Source organism: Dermochelys coriacea, chromosome 4 (assembly GCF_009764565.3).
Source record: "Dermochelys coriacea isolate rDerCor1 chromosome 4, rDerCor1.pri.v4, whole genome shotgun sequence".
NCBI classification, from domain to species: Eukaryota; Metazoa; Chordata; order Testudines; family Dermochelyidae; genus Dermochelys; species Dermochelys coriacea.
In genome coordinates this window covers 140692273-140709987 of record NC_050071.1, presented here as the reverse complement: position 1 = coordinate 140709987, position 17715 = coordinate 140692273, and the positions used below count along the sequence as shown (strand labels likewise).

The following is a 17715-nucleotide window of genomic DNA, read 5'->3' as shown; positions in this document are numbered from 1 at the left end:
TTAAACAGTTATCGTTAAGTTAGCAATTTTACCAACAATCTTAACACATTTCATGTACATATTGCAAAATAATGGGATGAGGGGATAGAGAACAAAGGCAAAAAGTGCTTAACTCTGCCCCTGCTTAAAAAAAAGTCTAATTTTTTCATAATTTGGTTTTCCACTGTTTAAAATGAATTGCTATTGTGATTGTTGGTGTTTAATCTAAAAAAACCGAAAAGTACAAAAAGGCGAAAGACTTCCCGTTTGTTTGCATTGCAGAATACCTCACACGTCACAAGATCGCTAATGGAATTATGCAATTTTACAACTCATCAAAGCAATTGCTGCTGTTATAAAAACAATGAGGAGTCCAGTGGCACTTTAAAGACTAACGGATTTATTTGGGCATAAGCTTTCATGGGTAAAACCCCCACTTCTTCAGATTGTTTTTTGTGGATACAGACTAACACTACCCCTCTGATACTTCGCTGTTAAGACCCTCTTGTGCTTTGTGGGGTACATTTTGAAAATTTCCTTTATTTTATTTGTCTAGAGACTTACTGTAAAATATCTGTCCAATATCTTTGTGAAGATAAATGTGAGCCCAATATTACAAAAACTTATGCATGTGGATAAAGCGAGTGCCTAGATTTTTATCAGGGTTGGATCCTAAATATATTGGGTGAAATCCTAGCAAACTGAAATCAGTGGGAATTGTGCTGTTGGCTTGCATGGGGCCAGGATTTTACCTATTACGTACAAATGTGTTAAGGTGTGTTTGTTCACTTGGCTGCTCTTAAAGGGCACCTGCAAAGGCAATAAACTGGGATGGCATTGTGTCCTGTCTCCACTGAGAGCAGGATTGAGTGCATAGTTTATTGCAGGGGAATTGTGATTTTGATCCTCCTTTTACACAACGGATTTTTACAGCGGAATTTCCATGTATGGCTCAAGAAGCATTGATGGGCTTATATGTTACTAAGAAGCTTTTGAATAATTCTGGGATTAGAGAGTGTTTATAGTAAAGAATGATGTTGAAGGGATTAATACCACATCACTACTGGTCTTCTGCTACCTGTGTGTCGTTTCAATCACTCATTTTTATGGCTGGTGTTTTGTCATGCATGGAGGGTCTGGGTGGGTGACTGCTTTTCTTAAAACATGCACAAAGATTGGTCCTTCTTTGGTTGCGGTGGCTTCCCATCAGCCAGAACGACAGACATAGGACATTTGACATAGACTATTCCTAACGGATCAATACTCGGGTGACTTCTTAACAGAACAGTCTGCAGAGGGAGCTCTATGCAGACAGCAAGTTCAGAATCACATGGCCTCTCCATTGTGGCTCCAACCACCAGATGACTAAGCAGACCGCTCTCCCCTTCTGAGGATTGGCAGGAGTTCAGTAGTATCTAACCTAAATCTCTCTTGCTGCAGATTAAGCCCATTGCTTCTTGTTTTAACTCCAGTGGACATAGAGAACAATTGATCACTGTGATGCAGGCTTCCATGGAAGTTCCTCAGGGCAGGGTCATTAGAGGTTCTTGGTCTGCATAACCTCTAGTGCCAGTGATTTCAGCCTATCTGGAGCAAATCATAGAACTAGAAGGGACCTCAAGAGGTCATCTAGTCCAGTCCCCTGCACTCAAGGCAGGACTAAGTATTATTTAGACTATCCCTGACAGGTGTTTGTCCAACCTGCTCTTAAAAATCTTCAATGATGGAGATTCCACAACCTCCCTGGGCAATTTATTCCAGTGCTTAACCACCCTGACAGTTAGGAAATTTTTCCTAATGTCCAACCTAAACAGCCCTTGCTGCAATTTAAGCCCCTTGCTTTTTTTCCTATCCTCAGAGGTTAAGAAGAACAATTTTTCTCCCTCCTCCTTGTAACAACCTTTTACGTACTTGAAAACTCCGATCATGTCCCCTTTCAGTCTTCTCTTCTCCAGACTAAACAAACCCTGTTTTTTCAATCTTCCCTCATAGGTCATGTTTTCTAGACCTTTAATCATTTTTGTTGCTCTTCTCTGGACTTTCTCCAATTTGTCTTCTCTGGACTTTCTCCAATCCTTCCTGAAATGTGGCACCCAGAACTGGACACAATACTCCTATTGAGGCCTAATCAGCGCTGAGTAGAGCGGAAGAATTACTTCTCATGTCTTGCTTACAACACTCCTGCTAATACATCCCAGAACGATGTTTGCTTTTTTGCAACAGCATTACATTGTTGACTCATATTTAGCTTGTGATCCACTATGACACCCAGATCCCTTTCCGCTGTACTCCTTCTTCATTTCCCATTTTGTATGTGTACAATGGATTGTTCCTTCCTAAGTGGAGTACTTTTCATTTGTCCTTATTGAATGTCATCCTGTTTACTTCAGACCATTTCTCCAGTTTGTCCAGACCATTTTGAATTTTAATCTTCTCCTCCAAAGCACTTGCAACACCTCCAACTTGGTATCGTCCGCAAACTTTATAAGTGTATTCTATAGGCCATTGTCGAAATCATTGATGAAGGTATTGAACAGAACCAGACCCAGAACTGATCCCTGCGGGTCCCCACTCATTATGCCCTTCCAGCATGACTGTGAATGAAGATCTCTAGTATGCTTCTATACCGTCAGTGGGCCCTTTACTGCCAGCAGTCCACTCCTGGGTGTGCCATGCATGGAGGGCACAAACACCTGCAGGGGTTGCCTCCTGTAATAACCCCTACCACAGGGAGCTGCTCCCCCACCACGCACAGGGTCATGTTGCTCTTTGTCCCTGCACTGAGAATGGTTCCAGGAGAGGTGAGACCAACTGCGTGTCCCCTCGTCAGGATCTTCCAGTCACCACCGCTCCTGGGATGGCCCTGAATTTGTGACCCTGCTGCGGCGGCCTCTCTGCGGCCGCAGTTGGGATGTTGTTGTTTGTATTATTGCAGTTCATAGGAGCCTCAGTCATGGACTAGGAAAAACACTGTTTGCTAACTAATAACACCTGGCAATTTCCCTGCCGCCCCAGTGTTGCCAAGTCTTGCACCTTTTATCATAAGTCTTGTGTAATTTGGTGTCTTTCTTGAAGTCCCAGCTCCTGTTGTCATGTAATTACATCAGAATCTTGGCTTTCCTTCAAAGAAGTGGGGGGGGGGAAAGGTAGTTCCTAGCCTTCTTGGTGATAGAGAGAACGTAAAATTGTGACACTCTCCCTCACCCTTCCAGATCAAAACCCAGAGGCAAATAACCCCCAAAGACCTCCAAATTGATTTTTTTTTTTAATCTCATGCAATACTGCAGCACACCACCACCACCACAAGGCAGGCAGGTAATAATGTAATGAGCCTCATATTATAGATGGGGAAAACAAGTTACTGAGGAGCTCAGTTAAGGTCAGACAGAGGATTGGAGCTCCTGGCTTCCAGGCCTGTGCTCAGACCTCTAGACTTCATCTCTTCCAAGGAGCAAGCTGCTAGGAACATTTCAGTATCACCAGCCACAAGTGTTCAAAACTCAGGAGTCAGGGCCCAGAAAATCATGAGAGTTTAAAAAATAATCAATGTAGGGTCTTTTGGTGACCATCTGGGGCCTTTAGAGCTCATGTTCTCCAGCTTTTCTCTGCAAACAGGAGGGTTAGAAATGTCTTTTGTTTTATTAAAAAAAAAAAGCTGAACTTCTCACACAGTCACGTGATTCCAGGAGCTGGGACTTTATGGAAAACATAAAATTGTATGTGACTCTGTAGTGCCGGCCTCACTGGTTCCTGAGGGCTGACTCCTGAACAGGAATCCTGTGATCCTGTCTTTCTCCTGCTGCAACAAGGAGGAATCTGTCTCTTTACCACTGGAATTTGATGGGTTCCTAAAAGGGCTCATTTAGTGGATGGTGCTATGAACGCTCCTTCCTCTCTGCACAGCCCCTTCTGGGTGCCCACCCTTGGGTGTCATCTCTCCTCCTTTCAGCCTGTGAGATCCTGATTTCTCTTGCTAGGCTGGGGTGGATGGTACAGCATGGCCTGCAGATTGCTCTCATGCTCTGCCAAGCAGTAGCTGCTCGCAGCCATGAGGGGCCTCCTGTGGGAATGATGCACCAAGGAAAAAAAAGAATAAGACCAGGGGAAAAAGATTTGAGCCAAGGAGAGATCAGAGCAGTGGCAAGTCTCCTGAAGCATGGGCTAGATGATCATAATGGTCCTTTCTGGCCTTAACAATCGATGACTCTTCCCCTTCACCCACATTTGGGGGCTGATAGCCAGAGGGTTACTCCCTCCCTAAGCCCATGTAAGGCATGGGTAGAAGGCTGGCTTTGGAAGATCTCATCCAGTCCTGGGCTAGGATTAGTCCCTACCTCTGCACCCGGCATGACTAGCATTGTATGTGGTGGAGGAGCTGGGAAGGATAGGGGGTTATGTTCTAACCATTGAGTTGCCACCAGTCCAGATGGCAGAGGCCAGTCCTGCATCCTCCCAGCACAGCTTGTGGGCCAATACTGTAACGGTTGTAGTCCCGGCTCATCAGCATGCCATTGTGACGTGGCACATGCCATGGGGATGCTGGAGCCCCAGCTCTTGGTTTCTCAATGCAGCATTTGATGCGCGCTATGGAGCGGCGACGTGACGTCTGTGCGCTGTTCGTTCCTCAATTGTCCCACCTGAGTTGTGAGGCGGTGACAACATGCCCTGAAAGGGGCGACAGTTCAAAATGCAGCACCACGCTGCGTCGCGTCGTGATGGCACGGCATCTTGACGCAGTGACGTTAATATCCCTGCATACTAACTTTCCTGAAGCCAAAGTCCGCTGCATTGGGACACCTTTCCTAACCATGAGCCACAGCCAGCTGCCTGGTTCTCGCTCCCTGTAGGAAGACAGAGCTGTAAAGGCAAAGGAAAATAAGCGATGGGTTCTGAACAGCATAAGGCCAACTGGAGACAGCTCTGTCAGTCCTCCTAATGCTCCTCTGCTTCTGAGCAGAGCAGCTACAATGGTCAAGCCAAGGAGAAAGAGGACAAGGCTGGTCTTTAACCCATCCATGGTACTGCATTCCCACTTAAGAAAAAAGAAAAGGAGTACTTGTGGCACCTTAGAGACTAACAAATTTATTAGAGCATAAGCTTTCGTGAGCTACAGCTCACTTCATCGGATGCTGTAGCTCACGAAAGCTTATGCTCTAATAAATTTATTAGTCTCTAAGGTGCCACAAGTACTCCTTTTCTTTTTGCGAATACAGACTAACACGGCTGCTACTCTGAAACCACTTAAACACAGGGATGGGGGACTAGAATCAGGGATGACAGAGTGGCAGCAGCTTTGAGATGGATTAGACCCATGCCCTTAACCATCAACCCCTGCCGTCCATCTCTAATACAGACAAGCTGATGTGCTGGGCAGGTCTGGCCGCGCCTGGCTGAAGAAATGCTCTCCTTGTATGTTAGATGAATGGGGAAGGTGAGGGGTGAGAGGCAGGCATCTGGGCAGGAGGAGCATGAAGATATTGGATATTTGTACTGCTTGGGCTGATTTGCCTGGCTTTACATAAGAACGGCTGTTCTGGGTCAGACCAATGATCCATCTAGCCCAGTATCCTGTCTTCTGACAGTGGCCAAAGCCAGATGCTTCAGAGGGAATGACCAGAACAGGGCAGTTTTGAGTGATCCATCCCCTGTTTTCCCAGCTTCTGGCAGTCAGAGATTTAGGGACACCCAGAGCATGGGTTTGCATCCCTGACTATCTTGGCTAATAGCCATTGACCTATTCTCCGTGAATGTATCTAATTCTTTTTTGAACCCAGTTATACTTTTGGCCGTCACAACATCCCCTGGCAAAGAGTTGCACAGGTTGACTGTGCGCTGTGTAAAGAAATACTTCCTTATGCTTGTTTTAGACCTGTTGTCAATAATTTCGTTGGGTGACCCCAGCTTGTTGGGTTGTATGAAGGGGTCACTAACACTTCCTTATTCACTTTCTTGAGTCTAGTGACCTATTGTCCTCTGGGCCGGATGGGCCCACGTCTGTGTGAGGAGAAGAGAGTGAGAGGGAGGATTTTTTTCCCCTAAAATGCCACATGTTGGTTCTTATGTGACCAACTAGCTCTCCACAATTTACACACACACCCCCGTAGCCCGCAATGGAGTGAAAGCAGCTTGGTTTGGGCATTTTTGGGGCCTGCTATTGGAAACATCAAAACAGGCTTAAAAACAGCCCCCTCAGGAACATTCCACTTCAGGGAAGCTTTGGTGGGCATGGCAGAGGGTCCATCTCACTACTCTGGGAGCCAATTAGAGAGGACCAGTGGAAGGGTTTAAAGTTCTTGTGGCCACTGAGATCACTTGCTTGCTCTCTCCAAGGACTCATTGGCTGCTAGAATTACTGGGCTGGTGGGTCATCTAATCAATTTTGGCTCTTTCTAGGATCACAGGTCTGGCCAGACTGGATCAGACCCAGAGTCTGTCTAGTTCAGAATCTGGCCTGTGGCCGGAATCTAATGCTTCATGGGGAGGCCCAAGAAACTTTGTAGCAGGCAATTACGGAATGGCCTGTCCTTAGAGGAACAATGAAAAGTCATAGGAGACAGTGTGATGTGGTGGTTAGAAACTGAGTCACCAGATCTAGGCTCTCTCTCTAGCTCTGCCACTGATGTTGTGATTTTGGGCAAGTCCCTTTACTTTGCCACCTCAGTTTGCCCAAATGGATTTGATCAAAGCTCCCCCTTTTTGGGATCCTTGCATGGAAGGTGCACTGAGCCTGCTTTAAGCTGATCATTTAAGCCAGGACCAAGCTGGCAGAATTTCCCTGCTTTCCTGAGTGTGAATCTCTTCCTGAAAGTTATTTTTATGCCTGCGGTTTGTGTGAATGTGTGCAGCACACAATGAGCCACGTTCGGTTGTTATGGGAACTATGGATCTAAAAATGTAAAAAGAAAACAAGCAGGGCACATGGGGGGTGAGGGAGATCTGGTAGTTAACAGCTTTAGTAATATAATAATAATAATACTTAGCACATCAGCTGGGAATCACAAAGCACTTTCGCAGGCTGGGTCAGGGTCATTTCACAGAATGGGAAAATCTAACACTTGGACTGACTTGCCCAAGAAGCCAAGGGCAGGGCCAGGCGCTGAAGCCAGCTCATCTGACTCTCAGCCCCAGCCGACCACGCTTCAGGCTTCAGCCAGTCGCCTTTGGCATCAGGAAAGAATTTCTTCCTCCTGATGCACAATAGGTCACATGGATTTTGGAGGGTTTTTTTCCCTTCTCCAAAGAATCGGGGACTGGCCCTGGCTGGAGATGGGGCACCGGAGAGGTGGGTGTGAGATGGTACAGAGCAGGTGTCGGCAACCTTTTAGAAGTGGTGTGCCGAGTCTTCATTTACTCACTTTAATTTAAGGTTTCGCGTGCCAATAATACATTTTAACGTTTTTTAGAAGGTCTCTCTCTCTAAATCTATATATTATGTAACTAAACTATTGTCGTATGTAAACAAGGTTTTCAAAATATTTAAGAAGCTTCATTTAAAATTAAATTAAAATGCTGATCTTATGCCGCCGGCCCGCTCAGCCCGTTGCCGGCCTGGGGTTCCGTTCACCTAGGCTGGCAGCGGGCTGAGCAGGGCCTGTGGCTGGGACCCCGGCTGGCAAGGGGCAGGCAGCCAGAACCCCAGACTGGCAGTAGGCTGAGCGGGGCCAGCGGCCGGGACCTCAGACTGGCGGAGGGATGAGCAGCTCAGCCCACTGTCGGTCTGGGGTCTGTCTGCCAGCTCCTGCCAGCCAGGGTCCCGGCTGCTGGCCCCGCTCAGCCTGCTGCCAGTCTGGAGTCCCGGCCCTGCCCACATAGAATAGGTACCTACCTTCTCCCTGGTTCTAGCCATTCTCTTCCTCTCTCTCCTCACTGAACTGAGGGTGGGAGTGCACTGAGCACAGGGCTGGGGGTGAAGGGGCAGGCTGGGGGTTGGGGTACAGGGTCCGGCCAGGAGCTAGAATGAGGGACATCTAGTTGGGGCAGGAGGTTTGGGTGTGGAACACTTACCTGGGCAGCTCCCATGTGGTGCGAGGGGTGCAGGTGGGAACATGGGGGTGTGTGCAGGAGCTCCCGTTTGGTGCTCAGGGTGGGAGTGGGGATGTGGGGGGTGCAAGAATCAGGCCATGGGGTGTGGGGGGGCTGGGTATGTGTGGGGGGTGCAGGAGTCAGGGCAGGGGGCTGGGTGTGTGTGAGGAGGGATCAGGGATGAGGGCAGAGGGCTGGAGGTGTGTGTGGGGGTGCAGGAGTCAGGGCAGAGAGTGGGGGATTCAGGGGGGAGGGCAGAGAGCTGGGGGGGTGCAGGGGTCAGGGCAGAGGGCTGGGGGGTGGGCTGGGATCGTGGGGCTGCTCCCAGCCCTGAGCGGCTCACGGCAGGGTGCTGGAGGGGATATGCCCTGATTCCACCCCCTTCCCCAAGGTCCCCGCAGCAGAGAGCACGCTGCGGCTCCACTCTTACCTCTCCCCCTCCATAGCAAGGGCCGTCAGCTAAGGGAGCGGAGGAGGGGCAGGAATCCAGCATGCTGGGGGAAGAGGTGGGGGCAGGGGGAAGCTTGCCTGCCCTGCAAAGAGAGAGCAGTGGGCAGGGGGTGGAAAAGAGCGGGCCGGGCCAGGCTTTTAGTGCCACGCTGCTGTCTGCCCGGGTCCAGCAGGCAGCAGCTTGCCATTATAAATTGGCTTGTGTGCCGTCTTTGGCTCGCGTGCCATAGGATGCTGACCCCTGGTACAGAGCATCCTTTCTAGATGTCGGGCTAGAGCATCCTGCTCCCATGCTCAGGGTCAAACTGAGGGCCAGCTCAGGGGGTGGGAAGGAATTTCCCCCAGCTCAGAATGGCAGGGAACTTGGAGGTTTATGCCTTTCTCTGCAGTGTGGGGCATGGCTTGCCTGATGGGATCATCAGGGCGGATCTCTCACCCAGCCTTTGCAGGGGCTTCTGGCCGTGGTGGCACCTCCGTCCTCCCTGTTCTCTGCCTGTGACTCACCATTTTGTCCCGTGGAGTGGAGCAGGGACTATACAGCCTCCTCTCTGCACAGACCCAACAACTCAGGTGTGCTCCAAGCGGGACAGCGTTTGCTGCGGGGAGCCACCATGGTCGGATGTGAGCTCACAATAGCAACAAGATTCATAGTTTCCAAGGCCAGAGAGGACTCTTGTGATCATCTAGTCTGAACTCCTGTATAAAACAGGCCATAGGACGTCACCAAAATAATTCCTAGAGCAGATCTTTCAGAAAAACCTCCAATCTTGATTTTAAAATGGTCAGTGATGGAGCATCCACCGTGATTCTTGGTTAATTACCTTCACTGTTAAAAATGTACACCTTATTTCCTGTCTGAATTTGTCTAGCTTTGACTTCTAGCCATTGGAACGTGTTGGGCCGCTCACTGCTACATTGAAAAGCCCACTATCAATATTTGTCCCCCATCTAGGTACTTATAGACTGTGATCAAATCACCGTCAATTAACCTTCTCTTTGTTAAACTAAATAGATTGAGCTCCTTGAATCATATATGGCAGGGTTTCGAACCCTTTAATCATTCTTGTGGCTCTTCTTTGAGCCCTCTCCAATTTATTAACATCCTTCTTGAATTGTGACACCAGAACTGGGCGCAGGATTCCAGCAGCCATCATACAAGGGGAGAGGGGCAGGCAAGTGGAAGGGCTGGGCCTGCTTTTATAGCAGGGGATCCGATCTAAGTGCTACCAGCCTATGTCAGAGAAAGCTAGCTGGGCTGGAAAGACTCTGTGATTTGGAAGAGAAGTCCTGAACTTCAGGGGAAGGATCCTGGCGACCTCAGAGGACTCTGCCCAAGCCCAGAGGACTCTCCAGACTGGTGAGGAACCTGAGGCAGGGAGACACGCACAGGTGCGTTTGTGCTTTTGTATAGATCTGCGTATTCCTCGTGCTACTATGTAAAGAGATGTGGTCTTTGGTATCCTATGGCAAGTCTGTCTCTGGCTGGCTTTTGTTCTCTCATGCCCCAGAGAGACAAACTGTGAACCAGGAGGCTCCTCCTGTCGGTAGGATGCTGGGGAATGTGCACGAGCGGCTGGGTGGCCCGGAAGAGACTGTACCAGTTTCAGGGCCTGGGCAATTGGATCATGGCATCCCCACTGCCAAGAGTGGTGTCAGACACCAGTGCGGGCCTAGAGGCAGCAATAGTGCCCAGCCTAACTCCACCCAGCCCCAGCAAGCTGAGGGCCCATGGGATTCATTGTTTGGATCCCTTGCAGCAGTCTGGCAAATGTCCAGCAAGGGGAGCCCGACCATATCCGTGTCACAGGGACTTTCATAGATTCATAGATACTAAGGTCAGAAGGGACCATTCTGATCATCTAGTCCAACCTCCTGCACAGCGCAGGCCACAGAATCTCACCCATCCACTCCTATGAAAAACCTCACCCATGTCTGAGCTATTGAAGTCCTTAAATCATGGTTTGAAGACTGCAAGGAGCAGAGAAGCCTCCCTCAAGTCAACCATGCCCCATGCTACAGAGGAAGGCGAAAAACCTCCGGGGCCTCTCCAATCTGCTCTGGAGGAAAATTCCTTCCCGACCCCAAATATGGCGATCAGCTAAACCCTGAGCATATGGGCAAGATTCACCAGCCAGATACTACAGAAAATTCTTTCCCGGGTAACTCAGATCCCATCCATCTAATATCCCATCTCAGGGGATTTGGCCTATTTACCCTGAATATTTAAAGATCAATTACTTACCAAAATCCCATTATCCCATCATACCATCTCCTCCATAAACTTATCAAGTAGAATCTTAAAGCCAGATGGATCTTTTGCCCCCACTGCTTCCCTTGGAAGGCTATTGCAAAACTTCACTCCTCTGATGGTTAAAAACCTTCATCTGATTTCAAGTCTAAACTTCCTGGTGGCCAGTTTATACCCATTTGTTCTTGTGTCCACATTGGTGCTGAGCTGAAATAATTCCTCTCCCTCTCCTGTATTTATTCCTCTGATATATTTATAGAGAGCAATCATATCTCCCCTCAACCTTCTTTTAGTTAGGCTAAACAAGCCAAGCTCCTTAAGTCTCCTTTCATAAGACAAGTTTTCCATTCCTCGGATCATCCTAGTAGCCCTTCTCTGTACCTGCTCCAGTTTGAATTCATCCTTTTTAAACATGGGAGACCAGAACTGCACACAGTATTCTAGGTGAGGTCTCACCAGTGCCTTGTATAACGGTACTAAAACCTCCTTATCCCTACTGGAAATGCCTCTCCTGATGCATCCCAAAACCGCATTAGCTTTTTTCACAGCCATATCACATTGGCAGCTCATAGTCATCCTATGATCAACCAATACTCCAAGGTCCTTCTCCTCTTCCGTTACTTCTAATTGATGCGTCCCCAACTTATAACTAAAATTCTTGTTATTAATCCCTAAATGCATAACCTTACACTTCTCACTATTACATTTCATCCTATTATTATTACTCCAGTTTACAAAGTCATCCAGATCCTCCTGTATAATATCCCGATCCTTCTCCGAATTGGCAATACCTCCCAGCTTTGTATCATCTGCAAACTTTATTAGCACACTCCCACTTTTTGTGCCAAGGTCAGTAATAAAAAGATTAAATAAGATTGGTCCCCAAACCGATCCCTGAGGAACTCCACTGGTAACCTCCCTCCAACCTGACAGTTCGCCTTTCAGTAGGACCCGTTGCAGTCTCCCCTTTAACCAATTCCTTACCCACCTTTTGATGTTCAGATTGATCCCCATCTTCTCCAATTTAACTAATAATTCCCCATGTGGCACGGTATCAAATGCCTTACTGAAATCTAGGTAAATTAGATCCACTGCATTTCCTTTATCTAAAAAATCTGTTACTTTTTCAAAAAAGGAGATTAGGTTGGTTTGGCACGATCTACCTTTTGTAAAACCATGTTGTATTTTGTCCCATTTACCATTGACTTCAATGTCCTTAACTAATTTCTCCTTCAAAATTTTTTCCAGGACCTTGCATACTACAGATGTCAAACTAACTGGCCTGTAGTTACCCGGATCACTTTTTTTCCCTTTCTTAAAAATAGGAACTATATTAGCAATTCTCCAATCATTCGGTACTACTCCTGAGTTTACAGATTCATTAAAAATTCTTGCTAATGGGCTTGCAATTTCAGGTGCCAATTCCTTTAATATTCTTGGATGAAGATTATCTGGGCCCCCCCGATTTAGTCCCATTAAGCTGTTTCAGTTTTGCTTCTACCTCAGATATGGTAATATCTACCTCTATATCCTCCTTCCCATTTGTCATGCTACCATTATCCCCAAGATCCTCTTTAGCCTTATTAAAGACTGAGGCAAAGTATTTCTTTAGATATTGGGCCATGCCTAGATTATCTTTAACCTCCACTCCATCCTCAGTGTTAAGCGGCCCCACTTCTTCTTTCTTAGTTTTCTTCTTATTTATATGGCTATAGAACCTTTTACTATTGGTTTTAATTCCCTTTGCAAGGTCCAACTCGACTCGACTTTTAGCCTGTCTCACTTTATCCCTACATGTTCTGACCTCAATTAGGTAGCTTTCCTTGCTGATCCCTCCCATCTTCCACTCCCTGTATGCTTTCTGCTTCTTCTTAATCACCTCTCTAAGATGCTTGCTCATCCAGCTTGGTCTACAACTCCTTCCTATTAATTTTTTCCCCTTTCTTGGGATACAGGCTTCCGATAGCTGCTGCAGCTTTGATTTAAAGTAATCCCAGGCCTCCTCTACCTTTAGATCCATAAGTTCTTCAGTCCAATCCACGTCCCTAACTAATTTCCTTAATTTTTGGAAGTCAGCCCTTTTGAAATCAAAAACTCTAGTTGCAGATTTATTTTTGTTAATCCTTCCATTTAGTTTGAACTGAATTAGCTCATGATCACTTGAGCCAAGATTGTCCCCTACAACCATTTCTTCTATGAGGTCCTCGCTACTTACCAAAATTAAATCTAAAATGGCATCCCCTCTAGTCGGTTCAGCAACTACTTGATGAAGGAATCCATCAGCTATCGCATCTAGGAAAATCTGAACCCTATTGTTATTACTAGCACTGGTCCTGCAGTCTATATCTGGGAAGTTAAAGTCTCCCATGATCACGCAGTTTCCATTAGTATTTACTTTATTAAAGACATTAAAAAGGGCTCTATCCATATCCAAATTAGATCCCGGAGGATCTATAGCACACCCCAAGCACTATCGTAGGAGAGGCTTTACTAGTTTTCTTCCCCAATGTAATTTTTGCCCAGACGGACTCTGTCTTATCCATTGCATCACTTCTTATTTCTTTACATTCTACCTCATCATTGATATACAATGCTACTCCACCCCCTTTACCTTTGTTTCTGTCTTTCCTAAACAGCACATACCCTTCAATACCTGTAGTCCAGTCATGACTACTATTCCACCATGTTTCTGTTATCCCTATAATATCTGGTTTCACTTCCTGCACCAGTAGCTCTAGTTCCTCCATTTTGTTACCTAGGCTCCTCGCATTGGTGTACAAACATCTTAATTTTTGCTGTTTGGCCTCGCTCACATTTTGTACCCTATTAGGCACAGTCATTCTACAGCCAGTATAACTTATTAGACTAGTATCCACACTGCCCTCGCTCCTTATTTACATTCTCCTACCCACGGCTGTATCCTTTCTTACTTAGTCTTCTTCCCTCTCCATGCTAAAATCTGGCGTGGAGATTTCCTGGACATCTCCCATCCATCTCCCCCTAATTCCTAGTTTAAAGCTCTCTTTATCAGTTGTGCCAGCCTCGATCCTAGAAGTCTATTTCCTTCCCTACTCAGATGAAGTCCATCCCGAGAGAACTGTTCTCTGTCCGTGAAGGCCTCCCAGTGGCCATACATCCCAAAGCCCTCCTTATAGCACCACTGCCTAAGCCATCTGTTGACAGTCATAATCTTGTCACACCTTTATTGCCCTTCTCTAGGAACAGGAAGGATCCCGCTAAAGATCACCTGAGCCTCAATTTCCTTAAGCGTCTTCCCCAGCCTAGCATAGTCTCCCTTAATACTTTCCAGCGAGAATCTAGCCGTATCATTTGTTCCCACATGAAGGATAATTAGGGGATTCTTTCCTGCTCCCTTTAGGATCCTTTTCAACCTCAGGTCTACATCCCGTATCTTAGCACCCAGAAGACAGCACACCCTTCTATTCTCTGGATCAGCTCTAGTTACAGGCCTGTCTATTCTTCTCAATAAAGAGTCCCCGATCACATAGACCTGCCTTTTCCTGGTGACGGTGCTATTCTCCAGTCTCTCCCCTGTTCCCTCTGGCTGCAAGTTCTTTCCATTCCTATTTTCCCTTACAATCTTCTTCAACCCATCCTGTATCCTCCTGGGGCTCATATTTGGTGTAGTCTCCCTTGACTCTTCCGCTTTTCCTATAGGACTAGCCTCTCTTCTCTTCTTCCTTACCCTTCCACCTTCAACAAGTACCTGCTGAGCCCCTTCTTCATTTTCCAACTCTGCAAACCTATTCCTAAGCTCTATTTCTCCTTCACTAGCCCGTCTTTTCCTCTGCCTGGTTCTTTTAGTCACATGCTTCCACTGACCACTTTCCTCACCCAGTCTCCCCTCAAAATTCCCCAGCCCTGCTTCCATCCGTGAGTCTGAGCTTTTCCCTTCAGATACCTCATATCTTTGCTCCATCATCTGCTCAAACCCCTTCCTAAACTCAACCAGACTTTTCACCTGCATCTCCAAACCTCGGATCTTTTCCTCCATCAGCTCTATCAGACGACATTTCATGCAGAAAAAACTCTTACCGGTTCCCCCCTCCAGGATCATGTACATACCACAGCTTCCACATCCAGGCATCCTCAATGTGTCTTCCACTACAGGAGTCACTCCCACAGCTGCCTCCATATCTGTCATCACCTTCCCACCTAAATCCTGTTAATCTGGGAAACACAAGCCACACCAAAAAGACCACCCCCCCAGCAAAAGCAAACCCCAAACAAGCACCACAATCCAAACTCCCCTTGCAAATTTCCACTCAAACTCCCCAGTTTAGAGCTCTGTTTGCTAGCTCCTGTGCCGCTGCCTGACTGGCTGGCTACCTTTATAGGACCCCTAGTCAGAAGCCCCACCCCCTAATCAGTTAATTAAACTTTCATTTAACCCTTTCAGATGCCGCCCCTCCCACGTGACTCCGCCCCAAATATTCGGTCTCTGCGTATGTCCTGTTGTCCGATCTGCTTTCTTCTGTATTTTCTAGTTGCTAATATGCCTCAGATGCACAAGACCATTCATGGTGAAGAACTGACAGGGGCTCTGGCCCGGTAAACTCTCTTATCTAATTATGGTCTGGTACTGCCACCCATCCTTGGGGTAGCTGAGTGCCTTCCAAAGCTATTTGTGGACTACCTGGCTCTTCTTCCCATTGGGGGGTCATTGAGAACTCTGCTGGGAAGGGGGGTAGGGAGTTTTGGGGGGCAAATGACAAGCATCATCTTTGCTCTGGTAGAACAGCTGTATCGAAGAGGAAGGTCTTGCCGTGTTCTCTAAAGCTAATCAGATGCTGGATTCACCTGACCTCTCCTATAAATTCATCCCTCAGCCAGAGCCCCTTGCCAGGGAATGTTTTGTTCCCAGCTCGCAAGTGCTCCACTCTGGGCTGTAAGACCAGTCGGGGCCCCGGGAGCTTATGCTCTAGTAGAAACAGGCAGTGGGGCTCAGTGGGAATGACTGAGTTCTACACATGCATCGGTTTCTTGGGTCACTTGTTTTAGGCCTCCAGGAAGACGTGAGTCTTTGGGGATCAGTTACCCCCCACAAGCCTGTATCGGCCACACTGGTACAGAAAAATGATTAGGGGTGTGGAACAGCTTCCATATGAGGATAGATTAATAAGACTGGGACTTTTCAGCTTGGAAAAGAGACGACTGAGGGGAATATGATAGAGGTCTATAAAATCATGACTGGTGTGGAGAAATAAGGAAGTGTTATTTAATCCCTCTCATAACACAAGAACTAGGCAGCAGGTTTAAAACAAACAAACGGAAGTATTTCTTCACACAAGGCACAGCCAACCTGTGGAACTCCTTGCCAGAGGATGTTGTGAAGGCCAAGACTATAACAGGGTTCAAAAAAGAACTAGATAAGTTAATGGAGAATAGATCCATCAATGGCTATTAGCCAGGATGGGCAGGGATGGTGTCCCTAGCCTCTGTTTGACAGAAGCTGGGAATGGGAGACTGGATGGATCACTTGATGATTACCTGTTCTGTTAGTTCCCTCTGGGGCACCTGGCATTGGCCGCTGTCAGAAGACAGGAGACTGGGCTAGATGGACCTTTTGTCTGACCCAGTATGGCCATTTCTTATGTTCTTATATTAAGTGGTTCCTTTTACTAGGAGCTTTAGACTATGACCATCCAAAGCCAAGAGATCATCCTGACTGAGAAGTTCATAGAGGGTTGTACGGCAGCCTGGCTACAGGAGGTTCTCTGTGGAAAGGAGCAAGCCTGAGACGTGCAAACAGTTAACATCCCACTCACATTGTGGAATCCTTCCCTAATGTGTCTGAAACCTCCTTGGCATCTATTGGAAAGGGTCTCAGAAGAGGCTTCTAAACAAGGCCCATTGCCTGGATACTGCTAGAGCTTTTATAACATCTTGGATGCTTCAAAGGAAGGCTGAGTGTGCACGGAAAGTCTGCTGCATCCCTTCCTAGTCTCCATGGGCGTGAATGAAGTTAGTGGGATTTATGCTTGATACTTGAGAAGAGAGAGCTCATTTCTATTCACCCGGCCTCTGCTGAGAAGAAAACTGGAAGGGAAATTAAAGAGAAGGAAATAATAATATGAGCTGCAGACACTGATTTTTTTTTTTTTTTTTTGCCCTGTGTGCTACCTCTTTGAAGGAACAACTGGCTCAGACTTCAAATCAGAGACATAGCTTCCTTCTCCCATGCCTGGACATCTCTGTACCCACAGTACCTGGGGCTGGGAGCTTGGTGGATCTCATAAGATAAGCAACACTGGTCTTGTGGCCCACCATCAAGGAAAGCCAATGTGGTGCTGGTGATTCTGTGGGCAGCCCAGTGTGGTGAGCAGGTATCGCCAATTGAGCGCCAATGGGTGCTGCCTTTTGGATGAATCATAACACTGGTGTCCTTATTATGTGTATTCCAGTAGCTCCTAGAGTCCCTAACCATGCTGGAACACCCATTGTGCTGGGTGCTGAACAAACATAGGGCAGTATGCAGTCCCTGCCTGTCAAGGTTCCTTCCCCACTCTGAACTCTAGGGTACAGATGTGGGGACCTGCATGAAAAAAACCCTAAACTTATTTTTACCAGCTTAGGTTAAAACTTCCCCAAGATACAAACTATTTTCCTTTTTGTCCTTGGACTTTATTGCTGCCACCACCAAGCGTCTAACAAATATATAACAGGGAAAGAGCCCGCTTGGAAATGTCTTTCCCCTCAAAATCCTCCCCATACCCTACACCCCCTTTCCTGGGGAAGGCTTGATAAAAATCCTCACCAATTTGCATAGGTGAGCACAGACCCAAACCCTTGGATCTTAAGAACAATGAAAAAGCAATCACGTTCTTAAAAGAAGAATTTTAATTGAAGAAAAAAAAGTAAAAATCACCTCTGTAAAATCAGGATGGTAAATACCTTACAGGGTAATCAGATTCAAAACTTAGAGAATCCCTCTAGGCAAAAGCTTAAGTTACAAAAAGACACAAACACAGGAATATCCATTCCATTCAGCACAA

General features: G+C 46.9%; 1 long non-coding RNA gene across 1 annotated transcript; it reads left to right on the top strand.

The window, feature by feature from the left end:
• The first annotated feature begins 5489 nt into the window (after window positions 1–5489).
• Window positions 5490–15566, top strand: LOC122460100. Its single transcript, XR_006281182.1, has 3 exons — window positions 5490–5626; window positions 11549–11552; window positions 15556–15566. It is a non-coding gene; the product is annotated as an uncharacterized LOC122460100 (long non-coding RNA).
• The last annotated feature ends 2149 nt before the right edge of the window (window positions 15567–17715 follow it).